Source organism: Adiantum capillus-veneris, chromosome 25 (genome assembly GCF_014529385.1).
Source record: "Adiantum capillus-veneris isolate H3 chromosome 25, ASM1452938v2, whole genome shotgun sequence".
Taxonomy (NCBI): Eukaryota; Viridiplantae; Streptophyta; class Polypodiopsida; order Polypodiales; family Pteridaceae; genus Adiantum; species Adiantum capillus-veneris.
The window spans coordinates 71399429-71407729 of record NC_140955.1 but is presented as its reverse complement, the minus strand read 5'-3'; positions in this window follow the sequence as shown (position 1 = coordinate 71407729).

Sequence of the window (8301 nt, the reverse complement as noted above, 5' to 3'; positions counted from 1 at the left end):
AACATCCCAACGAGCTTTTTTTGCCGTAGGCAGAACAACTCTAACTGCTGCAATCCTTGTAGCAAGACCTGCAACATGCTCAACATCACCTACATCCTCAGAACCAGGACGTACATCAATGCCCTGCACAATGTTCCAGACACCCTTTGACACAAGAACATGTTGCATCATATAAGCCTACATAGGGTAGTTATCCCCATCCAACCTGTCCTCAGCAGCAAACATCTTGAACACATCTGTGTTGTTGTTGTCAGCCATGGTAAATGATGCACCTGATGTGAAAAATGCCCGAAAATAGGAGAAACGAAGCGGGAACAACCTATGCTATATAGCACAAACCGTAGAAGACTATAAGGCACGTGTAATGCAGAAAACGGCACTAACAAAAATTTTGCACAAAATGACGAAATAGCCTGTGCAGTACTGCCTGTAGTGGAAACGGAGGCCGAAATGAGCCCAAATCAAAATTCTGAGCAGACCTGTGAACGCTTGCCAAAGCTCACTGAAATCAGAGAAAGTGAGCAGGCGTGTGCTGGAGCAGCTGGCAACTAAGCCCGGGAGGACGTGACCTGCTCTGATACCAATTGTTGGAATTAGGGTTGCAGAGAAACACACACAGCTTGGAGAAGACGAAGGAAGCTCAAGGCGCACAATAGAGAGTGTGTTACTTAGTGTGCAATGGAAAGATAGATAGCCCTAGAGTGATGGGCGTATATACAATGCACGGGGGAAAAAACTCCTAAAGAGGGAAAAAATGCCCCGGCGGTCCTAGTGTGTTCACACACATCACTACCACATGTATATGGTAACATTAACTAAAGAAAATACTCGATTATTAGCTATTGATAGCGATCACTAGCTATAATATGTCAATCATCGGCTATAAATATCTATTATTTAGCTATCAGATACTAAGAAATGGCTATAAAATAGCAATTTCTAGCTATGAATAGCTATCAGTAGCTATCAAAGAGCTACCAATAGCTATCAAATAGCGATTACTACATATAAGATATCTTTCAAATAGCAAACACTAGCTATGAAATAGCAATCACTAGCCATGAATAGCTATCAAATATCTCTGACTAGCTATGAAATACCTCATCCTAAAGAAAATACTTGATTATTATCTATCAATAGTCATCACTAGCTATAGAATGTCATTGACTAGCCATAAAATATCTATTGCTTACCTATTAAAAAGAAAAGTTTGGCTATGAAATAGGAATCACAAGCCATGAACAGCTATCAAGAGATATTTTACAGAAATCACTAGCTATAAAATAGTTTCAACTTAGGAAAATACATGATCAATAGCTATTACACAGCTGCTAATAGTAGAACAATTATTAGTATCTATCACTATCAACAAGTAGGTAATTACAAAAATAGTCATTATTGGCTATCAATATCAATACCAATTAGATAGCATGGAAGAAGTAATCTAACAACACATAGCTACCAGTCAAACTTTGACGGCTATCAACTTGCCAATATAGTGAACAACTACGACATATATTTGACTAGTTATAAGATGGTACAACATAGCTAGTGGGTGGCTATGAAGTAAACTGCATTTGATAGGTATTAGTGTGGCAAGAGTTATCAATAAAACACGGATAGCTACCAGCCAAAATTTGACAGGTATTAACTAGCCATTGCCAAAGAGTAACTATAACGAACAGCCATGAAACACATAATTGGCAGAAAAATAGATAGATAATGGTCAATAATTGGCAGCTAAACCCTGGCAATATTTATGTAAGTAATTCAAATAGCTATGCAGCCGAAAAGCTTCTACCCGGCAAGAGTATCTAACAAATACAAAAAGCCACTACATGGCATACACTTTCTTCCATACCTGTGATACTTCCAATAAATGGATGGGATGTTTGATATACTAATTCCGACCAATTCTCTTTTGACATATGTCTTTTTTGCTGGGGGATACACGAGTCTCAAGCATCCAAAAGTTTACTATTAGCTCCTTTACCTCTTCAGGTATGCGACTTTTTTGAGGACTCCGATGACATGTGGCAAAGGACAAAGTGGTCTTCTCAATTTGTTGGAGTAGTCGATTCTTGGCTCCATACAAGTTACTTCTATGAATAGAAAGTAGCTTGGAGACAACATTAAAATTAAGGCCTTGTGCCTCCTCTAGGTTTTTTGAGTTCAGAAGCATCGTCATGGTAAACCTCTTGAGGAACATCTCATCTTCAGTTTGTGGCCTCTTCAAGTCTTGAAGTGTGTTCCAAATATTTCCTATCAGTGTATCTGCAAAACAGGGTGTTGATGCTTTGTCATTCTAGATATCTTTCACTGAAGGGTGTTGAATAATCCGATTGAAGATGTCTTTCTTGGTGTACATGTCCATTCCACTTGTGCTTTGAAGTACATATCGTGCAATCTCTTTCGCTATCTTTGATCTTTTTTCATTCTCGACAATTTTTGCATAACCCTGTGCCTTTGTTAAGTCTTCTATTCCTTTGGCTACTTCATTCCCTTCTCTTTCAACAACCAAACCTACATCTGCTCTTCTCTTCAATCGGGCTCTTTGTTCTCTCTTGCGAAAAGGCTTCATATTCTCTGATCACCATTGCCTGCTTCAAGTCCTGGAATGGACCAACCATAAAAAAACATAACACAGTGACTTATTTACAATCATCAGCCTAAGCTACAAGGAGCTTTAGATAGTGCAGTCATAATCAAAAAGAGACTTTAGGGAAACAGCCCACCAAGGCATCTTCAGATTCACGGAAAAAAGTGCTACAAAAGCAAGTAGGAACCCAAAAAATGTTCGGATGAAATAATGAGCTATCATGACATAAACAGTAGGTATTGCGAGGATCAAATCGTCACGGGGAATGCAGGGAATGGGAACCCTGAATAGTCATGAATGTTGCTTTAGACCACCATGTGGTGTTCTATGCTTACTATCTACATTGAGTGCCTCCTTCCCAACAATACAATACAATGTAACAACCGTAGATAAATTAAAGTCAATCGTAATATCCTTGGTTGTGTAGATAATAACCACCAATCGTGTGACTAACCATATGTACATACCTCCCCAGCTTTTATAATACAAGGCAACAACTATGAATAAATTAGAGACTACAGATCGTGTGATTGACCATATGTAAATATCTCCTCAAATTTTTCCCTCGCTTCCACCCCAAACATAACAAGTGCATCTAAAACAAACCTTCCCAAAGCACAACAGTTACAAAGAGAGGGAGAGAAACAAATATAATGGCAAGGCACCTGCTCCTTATCCTCCCCTTCCAAAGATGCAAGTTCCATCATGAGTTCTACTCACCTACAAAGTAGAAGAAATACGCTTGGAGAGAGCAATACAGAAAGAGCTACACACACACACACACACACACACACACACACAGAAATACACAGAGTTGTAGAGAGAGAGAGAGAGAGAGAGAGAGAGAGAGAGAGCAAGAGAGAGAGAGAGAGCAATGTTCCATAGCTGCAAGAACACAGATGTTGCAGAGTGCGGGATGGTCGTTACGTCACCGCGTTCAAAAAATTCACTTGCCATAATGAAATTGTACTTCGTGAGTCTGACCACGTTTTAAAAAATAGTAGTCCCAAAAAATAGATTTTAATGTTTCAAAGGACGAGAACTACTAGCTTCCTCACTCTCCTAAAACTGATGTCCCGGACACAGCTATTGTGTCCACCCACTGATGCTTCCACCCATACATTTACATTGGAAATTAATGCTTTTGTGCAAAGCAAAGTTCTTTGACGATTTTACATGAAGCAAGGCTTCTCCTTTGTGCCAAGGTACTGCCCAATGACTTGGAATAAAGGGCAATGGTACACATGTTTGAAAAAACTGGCAAAATAGGGCATATCACCTCACAAAATCCCTACCAGTTTAGACTGTGCAAGGCACTAATGGTTTTGGCCCTCACGTTTGAGGTCATCCCTCTCACCAAGGGCTTGAAAATCTGTATGCAAGGCATGCTAACCAGGTGGCATGAATTCCACTGCTTCAGAGATTACGCTTCTGCTATCACACCAGATACTCTGTCACGAACAAACTAAGTTCTGGAATGTTTAAATTTTTGGTTGCTGTCAATGCACAATACCACTAAATGGAACCTAAATCTAGGACTTATTTCAGAGGCAAAGTGCCATATTGAGTCATTTTTGTAAAGTCACAACCCCATACATGGTAAGTGGGTCAAGCTATGGCTTGTGTTTTCTGTTCCCTCTCTCGATGAGAGTGTTATACAGGCAGATTGTTGCATGCTTATAGGATAAGCTTCAATTCAGGCATAAGATGCGTTAGAGCACACATATTGGGCACAACATATACAAACTCGTCACGTAAGGAAAGTTCCTCAGCCAGCATTCTTTCTCTCTCTTTCTTATTTCTCTCCATGAATAATGAAAACTTTCTACGCAGTTTTTAATACATGTTTTGTTTGGGAGTCAACATGAGCCAAGGTGCTCTAACTCTCAGTTAGAAATTGGGCAAGATGCCCTCTACATTAGTCTTCATCATTTTGTCGATTCAACACTAATTGTCATAAGGGCTATGAGCCACACACGCTGGCTAAGAGTCATTGTCGGATTTCGGGTATGAACCAACTATTGGCATTCCTTGGGGGATTGTTCTTAAGATCGAACAAATCTATCCACTGGACTATACGACGACGTTAATGGACAAGCACGAGTCTTGTCATTACGGATGTTTATAGTGTCATTTTTGCACGACATGGTTTCATGCGACATTCGCGTTGAGTTTTTGATAACCATAAACTCAACTCAGCTGATTTCTACCACGGATTTCAGATGCAACATACCGTTGCGACAGCGTGGTTGTCCATAAGATCTAGGCTTTCCACTTGTGTGGATCTCTTGCTCTCTCTATAGCACTACGAGTGTCTATGGATGCATTGTTTTGGGGTAAGACCCTGTGGGTGCTTACTAAATCACCCCATAGGCATTGAGGATCACAGTTTGATCTATTTCCGTTATACTTTCAAGAAAAGAATTCTGCAATCTACCATGTGGTAGCGGAAAATTTCAACTTTTCAAGTTGATTCTCATCATTCCGTACACGGTTAACTATGTTGGTTATCGTTGCGTGCTCGTTAAGCAGTTTCTACAAAGGATCTTACCAAGGGGTGGACTACGTAGATTCTACCCAATGGGTTTGGATTGCAAAGGCAATACCCAGGGTTTCCAGTGCAATGTTGCTTGGTTTTCACAAGTGGGAGATGTGCTCCTATGCATTTGAATACGGATAACTGAACTTTCAGGTCAATCCCCAGGGCCATGCCAAGGGCAAGTCGGAACAAGTATTTTGGGTCGTAGTGTCCAATGTACATTATGCTGTTATGAATCCACTTGTCGGATTTGATTTGGCACTTGTTGTCACATGGGATACAACATGGTCTAGGGACTTAAGGAGGTTGGTTTAGCCAGTGTGGAACAATGAATGAGGGTCCCTCTCACTCTGGTCGCGGAGTGTTTCGAGTTACCTCCACACACAAGTACATCTTGTACTTGAAGGGTGTTTTTTTATAAACATCCTTACATGAGACATATTCCACATGTGGAGAATATAAGTCTCTGGGATAAACATTGGCGCTGCTATTTCAGTTATGTGTCGCAACAATGTCCCTAAGTGCTGCCCCCAACAATTATGTTTTCTAGACCATTTTTAGCACGACGTATTAGGAGCAATTTCAGTGGGCCAGAAATTGTCGGATACTTAGACATACTTGTTCAAGTACAAGTGCTGCTAAACAACATTACAAATGGTTGGTTTACATATAGAAAGGCTATGAGTTGTAAATGAAAAAGTTTCATTGTTTGTCCCTAGAAGTGATTAATGTTTCGCCTTCTCTTATGGTTCAAACGTTGTCCAGAAGTAGGCGGTCTTGCCAGGAAGGCACCGGGCCTCTTGCTGTGAGAGTTTGTGAGGAAGCTCAAGAGTTATGAGAAAGAGCTAAGATGTAGATTACATAGCTTCTAGAGCTAAATAAGAAATGTAGCCAAAGAAGCCGCTCACTTTTCCTTACAAACACACACGTGATGGAGAGAACTCATGAAAGATAGTCGGAACAAAACAAAAATGAAAACATCGAGATTACGATCATATCGTATCATGGGTAGGATAAAAGGGTTAATGGATGATTTAATGATATTTAATCTTTGTTGTCCAAATAAGCTATGGATTGCTCTTTGGAACTGTAGCTTTGTGCTTACTATAATGTATACGTTTTGTCTAGCAATAGGGATTAGTTGTGAGTACAAATCCTCTTGATTCATAATAAAATAACCACACTCACATCAAAAGAGAAGTTATAGTCAATAATAGGTAGTATGATGGGATCTGGTGAGAGAAGTATTTCGTTGAGCCTTTCAGGACCAAATAGAACCACTATGCGTTGCTGAAAGTGAATCTTTCGACTAATCCAAATGTTGACCCTAATAGATTGCACAGAATGGTTGCCAAAGGTTTGTGCCATGCTATTGGTGGTCATGTTTCTGATGGTTGCTTTACAAGAAGTTTTGCACCGTTTGCAAATCTTTTTGGATGCAGATTATGGTATAGAGAACCCTCTAGCAGGTAAGAGCATAAGGATGTATGGTGTAGATGCTTCAGAGGTGGGTGAACAAACTCATTTTGTGTACCAGGAAGGCTTGTGGATCCAGGTTACACTAGAATGGTAATAGGATACTTTTATGTCCTTGGACACTTTTGTGTCCTGTTAAGTGACCATTTTGCTTGAATTATTTGAAGAGTATGAAAATGAATTTCTAAGTGCTATATATCCACAAAGTTGCCTTATCAAGTGAAAAAAAAATTAGCATTTTTTTTGGAGTATCGATCTCACCATTAACCTTACTCCTGCACAACATTTTTGAACCTAAATTGTGTGAAAAAACGGGTCCTATTTTTTACTTTTTTTTTCAATTTTTGGAAACTATACCACTCTAAACTTCATGTTTGTGAGGTTTAGATGGCTAGAGGTTAGGCCTTCATAGTTCTCAGCATGTTTTGATGCTTGTAGGGAGAGCTAAGTGTTAAAATTGAAAGTTATGACCAATTTACAAAAATTGCATAATCCTGTTTTTTGGCCAAAATTAGCACTTTTATGATTTTTTTGGTGGCTTTCTTGATATCCAAATTCAATTTTGATTGTGTAAGTGTAATGTTTAATGTAAATCTAATCTTCCTTGAGTTTTGGGGGACCTAATATGCTATATAGCATAGTATATGATGATGGTTGAGTTTTTTGATTGCTGAAGAATACGGTACATTTTAGAGTAGCAAGTATAACTTTCTCAATATTGCTAGTTTCTTAGGCCAATTGGACGTATTTTGTAGGTAGTAAACATATCTAATCATAAACTACAAACTTAGCTAGATATTGAGTAGTTTCTATGGGTGTCTAGAGGTCATGATGCTAAACCCAGTTTTTTCATGTTTGCTATATTTAGCACTTTATCATTTCCCCCAAGGTTCCAATTGTAAGAGATCCATTATCCTTTTGACATACTCCATGGCTCCTTTTGAATCCAAAGGCCCAAAGGGAACTAATAAAACATGTATATAGTATCTGTATTGAGCGTGACTATAGAAACTTTGATGATAGGTCCGCAGAATGACAAAAATGCAACTTTTTTGTACCTATTTTTTTGCCCAAAAAAAAACATAGTGAGGTTAAAGCAACCATATGTTTTGGTCACCAACCCATTGAAGTTAATGGGGCATTTTATCTCATGTCCTACAAAAATCTCCACTCTTATTTATATGCAATCAACCATAAGAAATTGCTGTTTTGGGCAAAATGCACTGGTCCATCAACTTTGGAGGCTTGTAGTGACCAAGGGATGAGAAAAATTACAAGTTTCTCATTTTTTCCGTGTGTAGTAGTTATTGAACTATAAGCTCATGAAAGGATTTTTCAAAATGAGTGGATCTACTATGGTTTTGGAATTTTTTGCCAAAACCCTGAAAGGACACTTTTATGTCCTGTTAGGTTACCATTCTAGTGTTAAGGTTTATGGTGCAGACAACTGCATGCATGGTTGCCTTACAGATTTAAAGGTGCAAAGTGGGGATGGTTTGTATATGTTTTACAGATGGGTGGTAATGCTCAAAACCATCAGTTTGACCCAGGAGGGTTGACCAGGAGGGGCCGACACTGCGCTTGGGAAATCTCGAGGCTTTCCATTTGATCTGGGGGTTTATGCAGCTGATAAAATCTCTCTCTATCTATCTATACGATTCTACATACTACATATAGCTTCTTATTA